Source organism: Dicentrarchus labrax, unplaced genomic scaffold (assembly GCF_905237075.1).
Source record: "Dicentrarchus labrax unplaced genomic scaffold, dlabrax2021, whole genome shotgun sequence".
NCBI lineage: Eukaryota > Metazoa > Chordata > Actinopteri > Moronidae > Dicentrarchus > Dicentrarchus labrax.
This window is the reverse complement of record NW_026136711.1, coordinates 4,494,670-4,517,403: the sequence shown is the minus strand read 5'-3', so window position 1 is coordinate 4,517,403 and position 22,734 is coordinate 4,494,670. Positions and strand designations below refer to the sequence as shown.

The 22,734-nt window shown below is 39.7% G+C and overlaps 1 long non-coding RNA gene across 1 annotated transcript in view; it reads right to left on the bottom strand.

The window, feature by feature from the left end:
• The window catches only part of LOC127371889 (uncharacterized), a 44,781-nt gene extending 22,612 nt beyond the window's left edge, over positions 1–22,169 (bottom strand). The window contains exon 1 of the long non-coding RNA XR_007886473.1: positions 22,135–22,169. This is a non-coding gene — a long non-coding RNA (uncharacterized LOC127371889). The remainder of the gene's footprint in view (positions 1–22,134) is intronic.
• Between the last annotated feature and the right edge of the window lie 565 nt (positions 22,170–22,734).

The window sequence follows — 22,734 nt, the reverse complement described above, 5'->3', positions numbered from 1 at the left end:
TTCTATCGTGTTTTAAAGTTTCGAAATCCTAATTCACCATTCACAAAACCCACCATGACTTAATACATAGTTTACATGTTTTAACATAACATAACCGAAATTACTTGATGTAAAAATAAAAGCAGACCTAGTTAAAATGTCACAAACATGCATATGAAGCAACACTAATGGATTGTACATATTTCATATAGTGTTAGCTTAATTCTTGTTATAAAATTGTGTGTCAGGCATTTACCATTTGGAATAATACACAACTATAAAACAAAATCTGTTTGGAAGATACCTTACGCTATACCATATATATAGTCTCTAAAAGTAGAACAGGAGCCAGAGCCTTCAGTTTCCAAGCTCCTCTCCTGTGGAACCAGCTTCCAGTTGTGGTTCGGGAGGCAGACACCCTCACCACATTCAAGAGTAGGCTTAAGACATTCCTCTTTGATAAAGCTTATAGTTAGGGCTGGATCAGGTGAGTCCTGAACCATCCCTTAGTTATGCTGCTATAGGCCTAGACTATCGGGGGATTTCCCATGGTGCACTGAGCTCCTCCCTTCCTCTCTCTTTCTGCACTCATTCATGTCCCATTAATGCATGTTACTAATTTCACTTCTTCCCCGGAGTTCTTGTGCTTTCTCGTCTCGCAGGTTCTTGTCGATCCTGGTGGAGCCTCCTGCCATGGTCCTGCTAGATTGCCATTGCCAATACTGTTGTTGCTGTGCACCTGTCTGTCTGTCTATCGCTCTCTCTCTCTCTCTCACCCCAACTGGTCGAGACAGACGACCACCCACCTAGAGCCGGAGGATCTGTCCTAGGTTTCTGCCTTTTAACAGGCAGTTTTTCCTTGCCCTTGTCGCCAAGTGCTTGCTCATGGTGGTACTGTTGGGTCTTTGTAATTAATGTTTTAAAGAGTTCGGTCTAGACCTGCTCTATTTGAAAAGTGTCCTGAGATAACTTCTGTTATGAATTGGCGCTATACAAATAAAATTGAATTGAATTGAATTGAATACCAGAATCTTACCAAAAGGTGGCACTGTGGCTCCATCCAACATTCAATCATTTTACACATGATTTTGTAACTTAGTCCAATCTGAAGACAGAAACATCAGACAAACATTACATTTGCGATCTTCTCATGCTGGATGGCAATCTGTTAATTTTGAGAAGATGAAGTTTTAACATAATACTCCAACAGAACTAAATCTATATCCGTGCAACTGTTGTTTCTGCTTCCTAGATTGGAATGTCCACTTTCAAAAGAAAACATCGTAATTTACACTTTAGAGGAAGGGGTGTCAGAATGCCAGATGTGGATTCCAGAGGAGTTTCTCTCTGGAGGTGATACAATTTAGATCAAGGAGATGCAAACACATTCCATGTCTATTCCATAGGAATTTACAACTAAAAAGGCACTTAATTATCATACACGATCCACTTTAGGTGTAGGGTGTCGTTCTGATCTGTGGAAGAGGATAAAGCAAATTGACACCTAGAGATCCCATCTGAGAATCTGAAAAGAACCAGGCTCTCGGTGCAGGAGACTGTCGGCGCCACAGTCTCACCTCCCCTCCTGGGTCAAAAAGGTGAAGGGGAAAGAGGAGGCCTTGAAAACTCTCCTGGTGGAACATAATCAAAATAATATGATGATTGTTGAATCAAGAGACTGATAAAGCGTCTCTTGTAGAGGAAGACGAGGACAAGGTCCTACAACCTAATGAGGTGACAGGAAGTGACCTGTCACAATAAAAGTCCAGTTAACCACAGCGAATGAACAAGTTCATGTTTAAAGGTCTCCTTTGACTGTATGTTTAAATACAGTAGATTTGACAACACTTGTTTACATCCAGAGTCCTAAGTGATACACCTTCAGCTTGTATTCAGTACAAACACAACATTTTATTCTGAATTTTCAACCAAACCTCTGCTGAGTTATCAGCAGAGCGCTGGTTGTTTTTCCTTTAACTTGCCCACTCCAAAATAAACAGTCCTCCTTGAGCTGAAATTGCTATGCTGCCAATTGGGAATTTGATGGAAATCAAGCTTTTCTGAGGTTGAAGACTATTTAACAAGTTGAATGTGATTGCCACTCCACACTTCTGTGCGCAGAAATTTGATTTCAGAGGTTTACTAGCTCTCAGATTTGAAAAGGGAGCAAGAAGAGAAAATTAAAATGCCACACAGTGAACACAGTCTTTGGAGAACAGGGTCACTTTATATCTGGAAGGTATGCTGATCAAAGAGGGATAGTTCTGGGATACAAGTTTCATAGCTGCTGGCAATCTGCTCCAGCTTTGTAAAATAAAAACACTTTCACTCTAAATGCAAGCCATCCCCTAAACCTTAATATGTATATATTCTGTGTTCCAGGTCATTTCTAAAAGCAAGATGTTTAGTACATAAATATGTCTATATGAGCCAAAGAACCAGCTGCTAGTCTATATCTTGTCAGCTCAACTTCTGCAATAGTATTCAAGTATGGACACATCCAAACTACTGAATCGCTTATTATTGGTTGTAGCTATAACATGAAGTATGATTCTAATCTGCGTTGCTTGTGTTTGGTTTAGCCCTTCTAGGCTACACCACTGCTGATGTGCAACAGTAAGCGTACTGAGTCATTTCCGGTTTACTTCCTGCTCCTGTGTGCAGTGTTTGCTACTGTAGCTCTGTCCAGTGAATGCTAAAAATAAATAATTTTTACTCATTACAGTGGTTATTTTCCCGCTTAACATTTAAACGCAGACTAGTTCTACCTAAACACTCGGAGCTACCTCCTTATTTTAGCGACTTTTCGCTATTTACAAAGTTTTCACTCACGTTAGCTTCATTTGCGACACTCGAGGATGGCTTCTCCCTCTTCCTCTGCTGCTCTGTCTTGCTCAGTGTGTCACATGTTTAGTTATTCCTCTGCCTCTTTTAGTGAAGCTTATCCAGGCTTCAGTCCATCTTGGACAATGTCTCACACCCTCTCTACAACACACTGGCCTAGCAGAGGAGCACCTTCAGCCAGAGCGCCACAGGAAATCATTCCTGCCTGTGGTCATTAAACTCTATAACGCCTCCCTCTCTGTAATCTGACTCAAACACGGACAATCATTTTTTGCACTTTTTGCACATTATTAAACTGTATATTTGATCTTATAAATATATATATATGTTGCTTGTATAATATATGTTGTTTGTATAATTGGAGTTTGTAACAAAAATAATTTCCCCCTGGGATTATTAAAGTATTTCTGATTCTGATTCTGATTCTGAAATGTAATTTATTTACTGCGCTGGAGGCGAGGCTCAGTGATCTAGAGGCATAGTACCGCACCACAGAGTTATCTTTAGCCGCTCTAGCTAGCCAGCCCCCAGTAGACGGTGCGGGCCAACCCAAGCTAGCTTCTGTTAGCTGTCCCCCGGTAGTTCCCGAGCAGCCGAGAAGCCAGGGAGCCTGGGTGACTGAACGGAGGAAGAATAAACCACTGAAGCCCACAGTTCATGTTTCTAATACATTTTCCCCACTCAGTGACACACCCGCTGAGGAAACAACTCTGGTTATTAGCAGCTCAATAGTCAGAAACGTGAAGTTAGCGAAGCCAGCGGCCATAGTTAAATGTATCCCTGCGGCCAGGGCGGGCGACATCGAATCCTATTAAAAACTGCTGGCTAAAGATAAATGTAAATATAGTAAGATAGTTATTCACGTCAGCGGTAATGACACCTGATTACGCAAATCGGAGGTCACTAAAATTAATGTGGAGTCTGTGTGTACATATGCAAAAACAATGTCGGACTCCGTAGTTTTCTCTGGACCCCTGCCCAATGTGACCAGTGATGACATGTATAGCTGCATGTTGTCATTCCACCGCTGGCTGTCGAGGTGGTGTCCAGAAAACGATGTGGGCTTCATAGATAACTGGCAGCCTTTTGGGGGAAAACCTGGTCTGATTAGGAGAGACGGCATCCATCCTACTTTGGACGGAGCGGCTCTCTTATCTAGGAAAATTGACCAAGTTTATTTCTTAAACCTGACAATCCAGAGTTGGGACCACGAAGCAGAGCTGCTGTCTTACACACTTCTCTGCGCTTCCAGTCACCCACCCAAAACCCCATAGAGACTGTGTCTGTCCCCCGACCACCTAAATTATTTAAAGAAATAAAAACGAGGAATTAAACATAAAAACCTAGTAAAAATTAAAACCAACTCCTCAGTAGCACAAAATAAAAGAATGAAATATGGATTGTTAAATATCAGGTCTCTGTCCTCTAAAGCTGTTTTAGTGAATGAATTAATATCAGATTATAATATTGATTTATTTTGTCTTACTGAGACCTGGTTGTCCCACGAGCAGTATGTTAGCCTAAATGAATCCACCCCCAGTCATATTAATACTCACATTCCCCGAGGCACCGGCCGAGGAGGTGGAGTAGCAGCCATATATGATTTGAGCGTTTTAATTGACCCTAAACCAAAACTAAATTATAATTAATTTGAAAACTTTGGTCTTAGTCTTTCTCACCCAAACTGGAAAACATTGCAGCCAGTTCTATTTGTTATAGTGTACCGTGCTCCTGGCCCTTACTCTGATTTTATATATGAATTCTCAGAGTTTTTATCAAATTAAGTCCTTAAATCAGATAAAGTAATTATTGTAGGTGATTTTAATATTCATGTGGATGTTGACAAGCCTTAGTAACGCATTTATCTCATTAATAGACTCGATTGGGTTCTGTCAGAGTGTAAATAAACCAACTCATTGTTTTAATCACACTCTTGACCTCATTCTATCATATGGCATTGATATTGAACATTTAATAGTCTTCCCAGAAAATCCTTTTCTATTGACCATTATTTAATAACTTTTGAATTTCCATTACTAGATCATAAGCCATTAGGCAAAACTTCCTACAGCAGATGTCTATCTGACAGTGCTGTAGCTAAATTTAAGATTCCATCAATGTTTAATTCAATGCCATGTCTCAATATAACAAAGTCCTATAACAACTTTAGTCCCTCCGAAATTGATAATCTTGTTAATAGTGCTGCAGGCTCACTACGATCAACAATAGATTCTATCGCCCCTATAAAAAGGAAATTATTAAAACATAGCCACCAAACCCACCAATTAAAACAAAAAACAAGGAAATCTGAATGGAAATGGTGCTCTTTGAAATTATTATAATATCACTCAATTTGGCAAGATAATCTTAAAACCTATAGAAAAGCCTTCCGTAATGCTAGAGGAGCCTATTACTCAACACTAATAGAAGAAAATAAGAACAACCCTAGCTTCCTCTTCAGCACTGTAGCCAGGCTGACAGACTCACAGCTCTATTGAGCCACATCTCCCCATAAACTTAAGTAGCAATGATTTCATGAGCTTCTTTTATAATAAAATTATTACTATTAGAGAGAAAATTAATCACCAAATGCACCGTATGTACCGCAGTCATTTAAAGTAGCTGTAATTAAACCCCTTTTTAAAAAGCCCACTTTTGACCCAGGGGTTTTAGCCAACTATAGACCGATTTCTAACCTCCCCTTTCTCTCTAAGATTCTGGAGAAAGTAGTCGCCAAAGAGTTGTCTGACTTTCTACATAACAATAGCTTATTTGAGGATTTTCAGTCAGGATTTAGAGTTCATCACAGCACAGAGACAGCTCTGCTTAAAGTTAATAATGACCTTTTGATTGCTTCCGACAATGGACAAGATCTTAGTGCTGCATTTGACACCATTGACCATGATATTCTTTTACAGAAACTTAAGTATCAAATTGGCATCAAAGGAACTGCACTAAGCTGGTTTAGGTCATACTTATCAGATTGTTCTCAGTTTGTACACATTAACGATGAATCTTCCATAAATACTACAGTTAGTCATGGAGTTCCACAAGGTTCTGTACTTGGACCAATACTATTTACTTTATATATGCTCCCTTTAGGCAACATTATTAGGAATCACTCCATTAACTTTCATTGCTATGCAGATGATGCACTGAGCTCCTTTCTTCCTGTTTCTCTCTCTTTCTGCACTCATTCATGTCCCTTTAATGCATGTTACTAACTTCACTTCTTCCCCGGAGTACTTGTGCTTTCTCGTCTCACAGGTTCTCATGGATCCTGGTGGAGCCTCCTGCCATAGCCCTGCTTGACTGCCATTCCTAATATCACTGATATTATTGTTATTATTAATATTATTATTACTACAGTCACTATTATTACTATTGTCACTGCTCATTGTCCCCCGTAGTCATCATCTTCTTCATGTTCATCTTCATCAGTCACTACTATTAGTGTAGTTAAAATTATATTTACAGGTTTATATTATGATGATTGTATTATCACCTGAAAATAAGAATAATTGTGTTTTTGTTACCTTGGAATGAGACGGTTTTATCTACATAGAGTCGCTCCTCCTCAATGGAGTACACCATGTTGAAGCTCAGGTTAGACAAACCAAACACTGACTATCTTTTGCCTTTTTTTAACATCAACGTTATACATATCTTTTCTCTGAAGTCCAACTCCGTAGAAATGACTCCCCAAGTTAAGGTTCTTAACTTTTTAAACTTTTTATTGGGTATCCAATCCAATCCAATCCAACTTTATTTGTTAAGCACTTTAAAAACAACCAAAGTTGACTAAACAAAGTGCTGTACAGGAGAATAAATAAGACATCATAAATGTAAACAGTGATGGTGATGATGAAGACCACTGTGAGGAATATAAACAGTAATGGCGATAACACTGGAAAGTTCCCGTGGCAGATAACGGCGACAAGCTCGATGTCCGGGCTGCAGACACGCTCTTTCACAGAGACGTGCCCGGCGTTACACCACCTGTGGTTTATGAGCACGGACAGTCCCCCTCCTTTCTTCATGACGGTCGCCGTGGTGTCCCTGTCGGCTCAAACCGTCTGGAAGCCGGAAATGGTGACGTTGGAGTCCGGTATCTGCTCGTGTAGCCACATTTGTAGGGTTTAAACCTCCTCTTATTCATCCTCCGTTTAACCCCCGCCCTGCAGCCTCGCCGTCTCCTCAGCTCCTCCGGTATGGAGGGTCTCTCTCCAGTCAGGATGCTCGGGTACCTCAGGGCGATCATCTGGTCGCGGGTGTAAACAATGGGACTCGTCGTCGCCATGGAGACCCGTGCAAACAAAAAATAAAAAGTAGAATAAACGTGAACAAAGTAGTAAGAAAGTCAGAAAGTAAGAAAACTGTTAGCAAAATAGCAAAACACACAACTGCAAACACACTAAAACTACAACAATGATAGGAGCTGACAGGCTGCCGTTGTCACCGGCGCCATTCTGGAAATTATATATTGATAATTATATACTGCCAACTCTGGCTAGCATGGACACACCCCGCACTCAGATCACTGAGGTCTGGACCTTTTGAAGAGGTATACTATCAAAGTCATGAAATAATTGCCTAAAAATAACTAAATTGCTGCTTTGGTGCATGCTCGATACCCTCCTCCAAGGAAGTTCAGTTTTGGACCTCAGAGTTTCTAAATCCCTGCCTAGAGCAATGCTGTGACTCCTAAAAACCTGGGTACACATAATGCCCAAAAAAATAGCACTGAAAATGTCCTTGTTAAAAAGGAAAAAAACAACTAACGAATTCAGATTGCCATGAAATTAGATGATTCCTAACCTTTTTGTTCAGTGTCATCAGGTAAAATCACCCCGTGGACAAATTCGATTTTTTTTATTTGATATCTAAGAACATAACATTTCCAGAAGATGGATCCTAATGTTTTTGGCGAACTTGGACCTTTCTTCTTGCATATACGTCAGTCCATTCTACATTTCACACGTGTTTGAGCATTTGTGTCTGAGTTTGTATGGCTTTTTCTTAAAACACTCACAGATTATCAAAATCAAGAATTTTCCAGTATGCACAAACAAAAGTAATGACAAAACATCCAGATTTGCATGGACTTAGAGCTTGATATTGATTTAATTATTTCCTCCTAGTGTGCAGCCCTGAGTTATTCTTTAATTGAATGTTACTTTGTTCCTTTAATCCCCCTTGATTAAAAAAATATTTTTCTTCTTGTTCCAACAGTGTGATGTTTGAGCTTCTCTTTGCAGAATGATGTATGTATGTGCAAAGTTTGACACTAGAAGGATAATACATCCATCCATCCATCCACCCATCCACCCACACACATATACATATACCTGACCATAATACCAACAGGGTCTGTAATGACATTATATTCAAATACATATACTTTAATATAGAGTTGGTCCTTTTGCAACCATAACAGCTTCCACTCTTCTTGGAAGTTTTTCCACAAGATTTTGGAGTGTTACTGTGGGAATTTGTGCCCATTCTTTCTGTAGAGCATTTTATTTATTTTATTTTATTTATTGGTTTATTTTAACAGGGACAGTGTACATTAATTGCACCAGAGTTAGCCAGAAGGCTATTTTCCATCTGTTGTCCCTGGACAGATGTTCTAAGTCAACCTAAAAGTAAACTGCAATACATGTACAATGTTAAAATAGAAAACAAAATTATCACAATAAAGACAATGGATTAATATACAATAGTTGAACATCACACAAGTGATTAGTTAAGACAGAGACTTAAAACACACACACACACACACACACACACACACACACACACACTCTCTCTCTCATACACACACACACACACACACACACAGAAAGGTGGCAAAATGGAAGCAGGTGGCAGCAAGGGAAGTCACGCACTAAGTGTGATATAATCACTGAGCCTAAATGTTTTAATGGTCACACATCTGATTGTGTATGAACCATTTTTTCAGGTAGAATTTAAAAGACGGATGTGAGTCCAATTCCCTAATGTGAGCTGGAATGGTGTTCCATTCTTGTGCTGCTTTGTGTGAGAATGTGGATTGACCAAACTGACTTTTCCTGAGTGGGATGATGCAGTCCCCTCTTGCTGCACCTCTTGTTGAGTGGTATGCAGATGTTCGAACTTGTACAAATGTTTTGAGTGGAGGGGATGTCAGATTGTTGATGACTTTGTACATTAAACACATATTTGCATATTTTGTCATGTTATCCCAGCTGAGCATGTTGTATTTTTTTAAGATTGGGCAGTGGTGGGAGCGGTTTGGTTTCTTGTCTAGTGTTTTGATGACCTGTTTGTACAGAGACTGGAGCGGTTTTAGCTGAGAAGTACCTGCATATGACCATGTTGTAAAACAATACATAATTTGTGACAATATCATGGAGTGCATATACATTTTAGCTGCTTCAGGTGATAGTTTGATTTATGAGGTCATGCACTTAATCTCTGTTCCAGTTCATCCCAAAAGTGCTTGATGGGGTGGAGTTCAGGGCTCTGTGAACTGCATCTTATGTATGAAAGAGGCTTTTATAGATATGCACTTGATTTACAACTGTCAAGTCATTTTCATAGAAGTCTAAATGTTTTGTTTTTCACATAAATAAATTAGCTCCCCTCCCCTCACTTCTGAAACCAAGTCTGGTTTTATTTCTCAATATGCATGTAGATATATTTTTGGTTACATTTTGGTTCTGTAAACAAATAGCAGGGCATGTAATTTACAGAGCAAATCTGCTATACCACATAGAGAGCATAACAGCTTTACAAGGATTAAGTAGAATAATGGGTATGACTTTATGACCCATTGGAATATACTGCAGACATTGTGGCCCTACAAAGTAACACCAACATATGAAATGGAATGAGAATAAAAAGAAATGGAGGCAGTTATATAAAACAGTGGTTCGATCTAGATGAAAGCAGCAGGGCTTTTTGTTCTCTAAATGTAAAGCCAGAGGGGACGATTGGAGAGTGTTTTTTTTTTCCCCTCAGAGGCCAGTTCTTTGTTTTTTTGGAGAATTAATGTGGTTGTGGGTGCTGTCATCTCTGTCCCTAGTGTCCTCTCTTTTCTTGACGTGTTGGAGAGTATCTGTCATGGAGGTCTCTAGTTGTTAGCTCGTCTGTCAGCCTGAGACAGCAGCTCGCTTGTCACTTGTCATTTCCAGTGCCATATTCAATCTAGCAGTTTTCTTTAGAGACCCTCTGTCTTTGTCATACATGCCAATATTGATTCTGACAACTGGGAGGGGGGTTGGCTTTGTTTCATGCCACCCTCTTTTTATTTCTCTCTTTGTGGGTGTCTATCTAGTGGAGAGCGTGGGAGAGAGACAGTGAATGTAACATAGGATTTATTTTTTTAATTCATGCCTGAATAATGTATAATGTACAACCACGTCACATTTGCTTGTATGTCAGAAGAGTTAGATACCATTTCGGTGGCTGCTGCTTGTGCCATGACATGCACTGAAAACCCCTCCTTCCACAGCAGGATTATCCAGGTTCGTTTTTAATGGTGACCTACCACTAACTACAAATCACAACACACTGTGTTCTGTGGAAGAAATGTTCAAATAATTAAGTCCTGATCTGTGCACACCTCCCTGCAGACATTTTAGCATTATTAAAATCTGCCCCATTCCACTCAATCATTCTAACATGCGTGGTGTTAAACTAGGATTTAACTTCTTCGAGTTGAGGTTCATTGGTCTTGGACTGCCTGGTTCATGTTGTAATGGGGAACCTTATGGTACTACATTTGGTCAACTTATTTCTTGAAAATGTCAGACTTACATTTTGTGTGATTTAACAAGTTTGCCACAGTGGCCAAAACATGTCATTACAGCTATGGCGTCCATCACATGATGCACACTGTCGGTTGTTATAGCGTACAGCTCCTGAATCTGAATTCTCTGAATTTTTTTATTTATTTTAATTACACCCCCTCTTAAAAAGCCCACTCTTGACCCAGGGGTTTTAGCTAACTATAGACCCATTTCTAACCATCCCTTTCTCTCTAACATTCTTGAGAAAGTAGTCGCCAAACAGTTATGCAACTTTCTACATAACAGAGAATAAACTCAAGAAATACCAAAAACAATTGGATAGCAGGGTAACAATGGAGACGAGGGAGAAAAGTAAGAAAAACACAGCGGAGCTTAAAGGAGCATTTCACCTGTGGAAACATTAATATTTATTGAAAGTGGTTATATATGTAGTCGAAATGTAACATACATTTTGAATTTGGTGCCTATTTGACCGAGAAAAGACAGAAAGCGACATTAGGGCGCATTTGTATTAAAGACAACAACTCCCACAATGCACAGCTCCGCAAGCCGCTCCCACTAACACTATCAAGGACTACAACAACGTGAATGTAAACCATTTATTTACAGAAATATATCAACAACAACAAAAATAAATATGTTAACAATGACAGTTATAGTTCCTCCTGAGCGTCCTCAACTCCTTGGTGCCCGCAGTACTGGCCATCTGGAGCTGGATATTTCTGTCGGATAGCCTGCACCACATAAGCGGGTAAAACGATTCCTCGACCCAATCTCTCGCCTTGCAGGACCCATTACAGAAAGGCTGTTAGGCAATATTGTCTACAAGACATTGAGCACACAGTTAGCGATGCATGGTCTTTGTGTTTAGCATGCCACAGTAGTTAGCAATGCAACTGCAAGCTGTTTGTGCAGTAAAGAAGCTAATGTTAGTTCAGTTGGCTGACGTTACGTATTAACCGGGAATAACTTTGTGATAATGCTTGAACAAATTGTGTACATTCATGCCACGTTGTTATAAGACAGAAAATAGAAACACTCACTTTACAGTCAGACGTCCGTGTGTCCGTAGGCACACAGCGAGAGCACAGGCACCAGCAGTCCGCCCCAGCGAGAGCCAGTCCGGGCTCCTCGTCCGCGACAGGCAGGTCCTCTGCCTCGGCTGCAGAAGCCTCAGCCGCCTCCAGTTCAGGCTCAGCGGCTCTTTGCTATATTGCGGCTCATAAAGGTAGTCATGAACATCTGATTCGACCATCAAACTTTCGAGATTTCTTCCATATTAGATTGATTACCATAGTTGTAACGTCTGGCTCGCTAGCGCCTCCGCTTAGCTTCCAAACAAGATGGCGGTTATATTTTTTAGTTTCTGTCCCACCCACTGATCTGTAATAGGTCTGTAGGGTGAGTGAAAAAAAAATGAGGAAGTAGTGTTTGTAGTCTCACCCCCTCTACAGAGATATGAGACTTCCTGCTTCCAATGACGCAAAATGACGATTTTTACATCATTGGAAGCAGGAAGTGCAACACTAAAATCCTTATTTCTCCCCTCTCAAAGTGAGGGAATGATGCACGACTATTCAAAAATATGACTGGGGTTCTAAAGATACAAAGCTTAATGCAAATGGGTGAAGTGTCCCTTTAACGAGAACGACGAGGAATCGTGAGCTACAGAGGCGAATGCTAATGGCAAAGATGGCGGATGGCAGAGAGGCTACGAAAAACCAAAGGTGAACATGGAGCGGATTCTGCAGGAAATCCAAGAGTTCAGAAGAGAGAACAGCCAACAGTTAGATGACATAAAAGACGAGATTAATAAAACAAACCAGAGGATTAAAGAAGCAGAGGACCACACTGACAATGTCGAAACTAGGATGCTAACAGTGGAACAGGTGATGAGAAGCATGCATAAAGCTCAACACCAACACGAGGAGAAGCTGATCGACCAAGAGGGAAGAGCAAGGAGGGAAAATATCAGACTGTCCAACCTAACCGAAAATGAAGAGGTAAACTCGATGGTAACTCTTACTGAAACACTCCTCAGAGAAAAACTGGACTTTCCACTGAACTACTCATTGAAAGAGCGCACAGAGCACTAGCCGCAAAACCTGTGATTAAATTTTGCAGATATAAAACAAAAGAAGAAGTTCTACGTAGGGCCTGGGAAAAGAAGGAAATCCTCCTCAACGAGCAGAGAATATATTTTAATCACGACTACCCTACCGTCGTCCTGACCAAGCGGAAGGAATATAACAAGGTGAAGCGAATATTAAAAAGGAGAAGAGGATCCGCTTCCAGACTCCATATCCAGCCAGGCTACGGGTCTTGTACGAGGATGGGACACGACTCTACAACACGATCACAGCGAGAGGAGGACGAGCGGCGAGTGGCGGAGACTCACCCTTGAGAGCCGAAATCAGAGAGAAACTCCAGGTCTTCAGACAAACGTCTGCTTAAAAGTGATGATAATGTTTCAAATAAGATCCTAAGCACGAGGTAACACAAAACACACTCAGTTCTACTCAGCTTAAAGTTTAAAACAAATCTCATCACCAGACGAGAAACAGATACATCATAAGTCAAAATGCATAACCCAGGTAATGATTTGTATTTCTTATTTTTTCTCTCAAATCTCCTTGGTGTTAAAATAAGTCGGAGGTTAAAAACACTGAACACTTAATGGGATGGACATTTAATGGACTAAGCTGCTATGGAGGGCCCTTCACCCACAGGTGTCTAAGGAGGCTTTCCCTCCGAAGCCAGAGATACTCTGGTTGTTTAAGGGATCATTTCACAGAAACCTTACCCTTGGAAGCTACTGTTTGTTTTTTGTTTAGTTCGTTCAATGTTAATAACTGTATTCGTTCATGTTTCTATTTCAATGTCTTACCAGAGGGAGGGTCTGTAGCACACACTGATAGCAATTTAAGTTTGCTTAAAAAAATAAATGGCTAATCAAAAACTCAGGATTGTCTCTTTCAATGTGAATGGAATATTAAACCCAGTAAAACGTTGTAAGATACTCTCAAAAATGAAAAAAGAGAAGGCACAAGTTTTTTACTTACAAGAAACACACAAATGATGTGGAGCATGAAAAATTAAGAAAAATGGGTTTCACAAATATATTCTTTTCACCATACAAATCCAAGCATAAGAGAGGTGTTGCTGTTTTACTCTCTAACAAAATAACTTTCGAACAGACATATGTTCAGAAAGATAAAGAGGGCAGATTTATCCTGGTTAGAGGAATATTAGAAGGGACAGATATCACCCTACTGAACATATACGCTCCTCCTGGAAGTAACATCTCGCTCTTTAAGAAGATTTTTGATATGATAGTGAGCCATTCTGAAGGAGTATTGATATGTGGGGGGATCTAAATCTGCACTTGCAACCAAAACTAGATGTATCAAACCCATCACATACCTCTAAGGCAGTAAGTAAAATAATTGATGAATGACATAGGCTTAATAGATATATGGAGAGAAATGTTCCCTGATGCAAGAAAATATACACATTATTCTAGTGTCCACTCGGTATACACTAGAATTGATTACTTCTTTATTTTCAGCAGAGACAGGTCAAGGATTATAGACTCGGAGATTGGTACAATAGACTTAAGTGATCATGCCCCGATATACCTTACTCTCAATCTGGAAGGTTACCGAAGAAATACAACATGGCGGTTTAATTCTAGCCTTCTCAATGACTCATCCTTCAAGAAACAAATGACTAATGAAATTCAGATGTACATAAAAGAAAATGTTAACGGAGAGACCTCAGCACCCATGATATGGGATGCGGCAAAAGCTGTTTTACAGGGTAAGCTGTGTCCTCGAACAAAAAAAAAGCAAAAGCAAAGAAAACTGCTTGGACTACAAAACCAGCTAAAGCAACTGGAAGGCTCTCATGGACAGAATCAGGATGCAAGGACACTGCAACAAATGAAAAAAACTAGAAATGAAATTAATCTAATGTATACTCAAGAAATTTAGAAAAAAATGCTATTTACTAGACAAAAATATTATGAAAACGGCTCTAAATTTACAAAATTATTGGCTTGGAAATTGAAAAAGCAATATGCAAATAGTACAATACATAAAATACGGAACCCTGAAAAACATCGAACGCAAACAAAAACAGATCCAAGAGACTTTTGAGTCATTCTATAAACGACTTTATTCCAGGACAGTAGAAGTCCAAGAAGATCAAATTGATTCATTTTTGGAAACACTAGATTTACCAGCCATGACCGAGGAACAGAACAAAGCTCTAAGCAAAGAAATAACACAAAAAAAATAATTGAGGCAATAAATAGACTAAAAACTAAAAAATCACCAGGAAGCGATGGTTTTACAACCGAATGGTACAATGCATTTAAAGTGGAGCTTCTGCCCATACAGCTAACTACACGTAATTGGGCATTGAAAAAAGCAGAGACCCGACCCTCCTGGAAAGAGGCTATCATTACTCTTATACATAGAGGGGAAAGACAAGACTGAATGCGGGTCATACAGGCCGATTTCGATACTTAATGTTGATTACCATATATATTCACATCTATAATGGCCAAAAGAATGGAAAAATTACTCCCCACCTTAATCCATAATGACCAGATGGGGTTTATACATATGCGGCAAATGTAAGACAACGTAAGATGCACTCTGCACATTATGGACCACATTAAACAACATAAAATGAAGGCTCTAATTCTAAGCCTGGATGCGGAAAAAGCCTTTGACTCGGTCAGCTGACAATACGTTTTTAAAGTCTTATTGAAATTAGGTTTCAGTGAAATAATGATAAATAGCATTAAAGCTATTAATGATAACCCCACGGCAAGGATCAAAATAAACGGTCACTTATCCGAACCACTTATGTTAGAAAGGGGAGTGAGACAAGGCTGTGCATGGTCTCCGCTTCTCTTTGCGATGTTTTTAGAACCACTAGCCCAGCATATTCGACAGAATGACAAAATTGAGGGAATACAAATTAACAAGGTAGAACATAAAATAGCGTGTTATGCGGACGACGTCCTCCTGTACCTTAGAAAGCCTGAGGTGTCTCTGCTGGAAGTCATGATGTTCTTAAAAAACTTTGGTTCTATATCAGGATATAAACTGAACGTCAATAAAACTGAAACTCTTACATATCATTTTAGTACATGTGAAAAATTAAAGGAAACGTACCCTCTGAGATGGAAGACAGAATCTTTCAAATACTTGGGAGTGATTTTACCTAAGGATCTGTCAAAATTACATGAGAACCCCCTGAGCCATAAAATCAAAGAGAATCTTATAAGGTGGAATCTCATACCCTTCCTGAGTCTAAGCTCGGGAATTGAAACAATTAAAATCAATCTTACCAAGATTCCTATATCTATTTCAAACGCTCCCAGTTATGATTAATCAAAACCAATTTGCTGAATGGGACAAAATGATATCAAGATTCCTATGGCAAGGGAAAAACCTTTAGTCCGATATAAAACATTACAACTATCGAAACAGAAAGGCGGTTGGGGTCTACCATCACTGAGGAATTATTATATCTCAGCACAGATGAGAGCGTTACTCTGGTGGTGCAATCCCACCTATGCACAATGGAAAGATATTGAATGCAGTGCGATACCTGATTTTCATATACAAGCTGCATTACCAGACAGAAACTTACAACAATGCATAGATAGATTAGAGAATCCGTGGGTAAAATCCTCTTTCAAGGTCTGGAGATCATCAATTAGAAAACACAAATTGGATGAAGATATTAAAATTTTTAGTTGGTGTGCCTATGATTCAGATTTCACACCAAATAAATTTGACAATAGATTCAAGGTTTGGATTAAAAAAGGCATTACATCTCTATGTAGCATTACACAGAAGGAGGCTATCGTAAGTTTTCAAACTCTAATGGACAATTTTTCACTACAAAATTTTTTTTTCTATAGATACCTTCAACTACGACATTACTACAATCATAAAATAAAAAACAGGGATACTAGAGAAGCCAGTTAACCTTTTGTCCAGCTATTTATTGATGCATATGAATCAAACATTAAAAGAGGGGTTATTTCCCGATTGTATAAGAGTGCAAAATTTAGAAACTTCCTCAACAAAATACATACAGGACAAATGGGAACGGGAAGGAGGTCTAACAATAACGGACAATGAATGGGAGGACATTTGTGTATTACAATGGAAAATTACAAAATCCCATGCATGAAGGAATTTTGCTGGAAAAATGTAGCTCGATATTTCATCACTCCACTCATGAAGGTACACCAAAGTAATGGTAATTCCCAGTGCTGGCGTAATTGTGGATGTCAGGCTGCAGGTCATTACCATGTGTTCTAGGAATGTCCAAACATACAAAGTTACTGGAAAGATATACATAAAGCAGTACAGGATGTTTTTAACACATATACCATTTGATTTCAAAATCAGAACTGAGGGCTATTGACAAATATTTAATGGGTGCACTACTGGCAGCAGGCAAAAAGGCCCCAACTAAAAGATGGATGTTGCAGACTGGACCTACAATTAATAATTGGATAGATGTGACAATAGATATATATACTATGGAAAAGGTTACTTTTTCTCTCAACCTAAAGTTAGACGTATTCATGAAACACTGGGAAAAGTGGGTACAATTCATCAGACCTTTAAGACCAGATTTTGTCAAGGTAACAAGCTGAAGGAACGTCCACTTTTTATTTGATTTATTTTTTGGGGGGGGTTTCCCAATGTATCTCAGTGATGTGAACACAACTGAACGATGCCAAACTGCTACAGACATTTCTCTTTATTTATTCATTTTATCTATTTACTTTTTGCTTGTATACCCCTCTGGATAAATTGTATGCTTTTTTTCTTTACATATACATATTATTAAAAGGGAATGGACAATGGACATTTGGAACAAGAAACTATTGATACAAAACCCTTGGTTCTGTACAATTTTGATGTTAACAACTGTAAATCTATTTGTACTTGTCAATTGATGTGAAATTTCCTATTCATATTACAAAAAAAAAAATCATGCTGCTGTGAGTTGAATCCGAATGGGGTTTCTCTGCCGTGGCGCCAAAGTTTGACGTTTTGCCATGAAACAGGAAGTTGTCACAACTTCAGCGTACATGGTCCAATCTCAATGAAACTTCACGTTTGATAAGAATCCCACCCTGAACACGTCTACATGACAATATTCAGTCAGTCATACTCATAGCGCCCCCCACTGGCAACAGGAAATGTTGTGTTTTATACTATCATGTTCTGTTCCTTGTAGGAAGATTCAGCTGAAATTTGGTCAGAAGACGGAAAACATGTTGTTTTGTGATATGAGATGAATATGGTTATTGTTGAAGGGCGTGATGTACTGCCAGAACGCATTAATTTGCTATAACTTGAGTGTACACGGCCCAATCAGCCCCAAACTTCACTTTTCTGATAAGAGTCTCGTACTGAACACATCTATGTGATACAATTCTGTAAAAGTGGTAGCGTCACCTTGTGGCAATCGGAAATACTTGTATGTATTTATCCTAACAGATTGACCACATCAAGCTGACATTTGGTCAGAAGACCTTTAGAATGTTGACAATGGCATCTTCCGAATTTTTATTGAACCGTGTTGCCGTAGCGACGCGGCGAGCATCACCTTGTTGTTTTAACATTTGATCGGATTTTGCAGAGGCTAAACAGGCTCAACACCTTAGAAAGAATGAAAGCTGAAGGTTTAACCATAGTTGTGGGAACACATCAAAATTAAACAAAGAAAATCATTAATAAAGGCTACTGTGTGACAAAGTTTAAATGTCCTCCTCATCATCCTCAACTACCAGTTTGTTGTTAAACTCCTCGTCATCGCCCTCCTCTCCCTCTCCGACTTCAACCCTGTCTTGCCTGAGATAACAGCTCCCGCCCTGATGCACATGGCTCTCCCTCTTTGAAATAGTGGATCAAGTGGTCCTCGCTACCATCAGCAGCCACTGTCAAGCCACACACCTTAAAGAACAATATTCTGTTAAATCATCTTACAAGTACACACAAACAGAAATGCGCACACACACATATACACACACACACACACACACACACACACACACACACCTTGAAGGAGTTTTTCCACCAGCTCCGCATCTAGCTTGTCCCACGCTTTAAGGACCAAGGCTACGAGTAAGCGACAAGCTGGGGCTCTCATATTCCCACCTGTGGTGTATACCTTGTCCGAATCCCCTGCCATCCAGTTGTCATACGATTCATGTAGACTGGCTTTGAACAGTTGATTCCACATGACATCAGGGGCCTGGTTGTATTTTGTACAACCTCCAGGTATGACAGCCATGGTTACGTTGTAGCCCCGCTTGAGCTCTGCTTTGGTGGCAGCGCTGATGTGACATCGGTAATTCAATTTTATATGTATAGCACCAATTCATAACAGAAGTTATCTCAGGACACTTTTCAAATAGAGAAGGTCTAGATGGAACTCTTTATAACAGTATTTACAGAGACCCAACAGTACCACCATGAGCAAGCACTTGGCGACAAGGGCAAGGAAAAACTGCCTGTTAAAAGGCAGAAACCTAGGACAGATCCTTCGGTTCTAGGTGGGTGGTTGTCTGTCTCGACCAGTTGGGGTGAGAGAGAGAGACAGTAACAGTATTGGCATGTAAATTTGCATGCAGCAATCCCTGTAGCAGCCGTTAACAAAACACAAATACTGTCCAGATGATGACAAACTGTTGACAATAACCTGGTTGACTCATATTGAATGGCCTTTGCCTGCTCCACCTGTAATAAAGACATGCAATGGAGCTGGCGTTTTCCCCATCATCTTATCTAAGCACCACTGTCAAATCTGATAGAAAATAGAGAGCTGTGTCTCATCCAGAGATCTAATCAAAGCCAAACCATCACTCCTGGACATTATATATATATCTGGAATATTGTCCTCATGTTCTTCCACTATCAGTTCCTGATCACACTGTAAACGCTCTAACTCTGGACACGGCATCTTCCATAACACCACTAGTATCAATAATTTTTGAATGTTATCCAATTAATCTGCTTCAATTTCAAACCTGCTTCTGTTCAAATCCACAACTGACTTGACAGAATGTCTCGATCCATCACTAAACCTCAAAATCACTCTTTTAAAATGTTTCACAGTTCTGAGGTTTAAGCTGTGCATCTACACGATATGGCAACAAGTGACTGGTGAGGAGAAGTATATACTGGCTTGACTGGTGATCAGGAGCAGCTTGTGTGCACAGGTGAGCAGAGTGGCTGATGAAGAGGAGCAGGGGCAGGTTAGTGGAAAGGTACTGAGATGGCTGAGTTGAACAGGTGATGAGGAAGGCAGACTGTGACAATCACTTTTGTCGCGACATATAAAAGTTCAAGCAGATGCTGGCCTTGGAAATTAAAACGACAAAATGTGTTTTTCTTTTTGCAAGTTTTGGAATGCCACTTTGAATGTTGCTGCACAGATTTAACAATGTCCAATAATGTATCATCATGTGACGGTAATTCACGTTATATATTCACGATAAACTGAATCACCTCTTCATCTGTGTTTTTATCAATCAATGGAGCATTTTCAATCCAAAACAGGCCATGTACATGAGGTGAACAGTGCTGCTGGAATTCCATGCTATAAAAGTGTAGAGGAAAAATGATCATTTAGTGAATAACCTTTGTATGAACAGTGATTCTCTGTATTATACTGTTCTGTAGAAAGCATGACTGGCTCCATTTCTGGCTGAACTGTACCCAAACTACTGATACTGTAAATGAACTGACTTTCTGAATACAATGACAACATTTATGTGCTAAATGATGTAAGGTTGAAATATAGCCTAGCCTGCACATCAAACCATTTTTTTTATTTTGGTCTGTGACAAGAGTGTGTCTTCATTTGGAAATGCCTTTAATCAATCATTGATATCTATCCTTCCATTAAATGTAACTATTGACTCTTTGTTCTTATGCATATAAAAACCCTGGTGACAATGCATACAGCATCGATTCCTCGGCAGTCGCTGACTGTCCCTGACTGTCGCTTTGCTGGTTTTGGTCCTTCTGCGCAGAAGCTAAATAAATGTACAAAAACAAATTCCTCTTTCTTGGTTTTCCTTTATTCGGTCAAACTTCCACCACAAAAAGAAGTCCTTAATTTTACCACTCGGATGAGATGGAGAATGATGAACTACCTCTTTCAAAAAACAATGCCAGCGAACATTCTGGCAGAAGTGACAGGATTAGGCCGCAACAAATCACACCTATCTGCCCACTTTAAGTGTGCAACTGTCTCTGTCCTACCTTCCTGTTTCAAAATACTATTAAGAAGATTTTTCCACCAGTGATGCCAAGCTGACGAACACAAGCTAGCAAATCACGCCGCGCTCCCTGCCAAAATGATGGGGTACCTCTAATAGGTTTAAGGAAACGATACCTATCATCAAATTCCAATAACTTCTTTAATGAATCCTCATTATTCAACAAATCATTTACTTTTTGGGAAGTATTACCTCCTTACCCTTTCCGTAAGGCTATCAATACATTTGACACAACCTGTTGAATCTCATACGTGTACTGAGCAAAAAAGATATTATATTATATGATATTCAACATTTTGTGCCATCAGCGTGTAAAATCCTATTATTAAAATAACGCGACAATGTCAATCGATGCTCCCTAAGTTCAAGATATGTATTACACCCCTGCAGAAACAACACAGGGAAGCACTTGGCTTAATTTGTATTATGTGACAACAGTCTCATAGGATTATTCCCTTCTGCTGGAGCCAGATTCAAAACATTATCAAAATACTGATCCAGTGCTTCCTGACCAATATCAACAGGCATTAGACAAGTATCCTGGAACATACAATGCTGCTGTCTATCGTGCAAAAGCTCATCTTCACCTACATCTATAGAAGCTTCACCACTTACTACCTTACTATCACTGCCCTTTCCTAAAACCCCATTATCTTCTTCTCTACAAAGTTCATTTAGCCAGGCTTCATTAAACTCTACATCTTTATAATGAATATTTGAACGTTTTAAATATTGCAGTGCGTTCCCTACGTGCAGAGTGTCCACAAACTGATATTCATAATGACCCATATGGGTTAGCTTCAATTTGACAAACAACAAAGATCCCTCCATATTAGAAAGCGGCAATAAATTGTTAGTCTGCATATATATTAGCTGGAACACATGTTACCGGCCCATTCAATTCAATTCAATTTTATTTGTATAGCGCCAATTCATAACAGAAGTTATCTCAGGACACTTTTCAAATAGAGCAGGTCTAGACCGTATAACATTACTCCTTATAACATTATTTAAACTCCTTCTAACATTATTTACAGAGACCCAACAGTACCACCATGAGCAAGCACTTGGCGACGGGGGAGTGCAGAAAGAGAGAGAGAGAGGAAGAGAAGAGCTCAGTGCATCATGGGAAATCCCCCGATAGTTTAGGCCTATAGCAGCATAACTAAGGGATGGTTCAGGACTCACCTGATCCAGCCCTAACTATAAGATTTATCAAAGAGGAACGTCTTAAGCCTACTCTTAAATTTGGAGAGGGTGTCTGCCTCCCGAACCACAACTGGAAGCTGGTTCCACAGGAGAGGAGCTTGGTAACTGAAGGCTCTGGCTCTGGATTGGATTCATAAACACACTTTCCCTGAAAGTAAGGCTTGTAGCTTATGCTGTTTATTGAGTTTTAATTATGTGGTCAGTATTAAGTAATCTGAATATCTTGGTCCTTCTGGAACCTGGAATCTACAGAACTACGGAAACAGGCAGATGAATTCTAAGTTGTGGTAGGAACATGTCAGTGGATTGGTACCAGATTGAGCACACATACCGGCTAGGCTCAGAGGTAGAGCTAATGGTAAACGGTAAACAGACTGTACTTATATAGCGCCTTTTCTTGTCTTTTGACCACAATGTGCTGTACACTACATGCCACACTCATGCCATTCACACACATTCATGCACTTATGGCAGTGGCTGCCATGCAAGGGGCCAACTGCTCACCAGAATGAACCACAGCCTCTAATAGGAACGTTGTTAGTTTGATCCCTGGCTTCTCCCTGCTGCATGTCCCCAAAT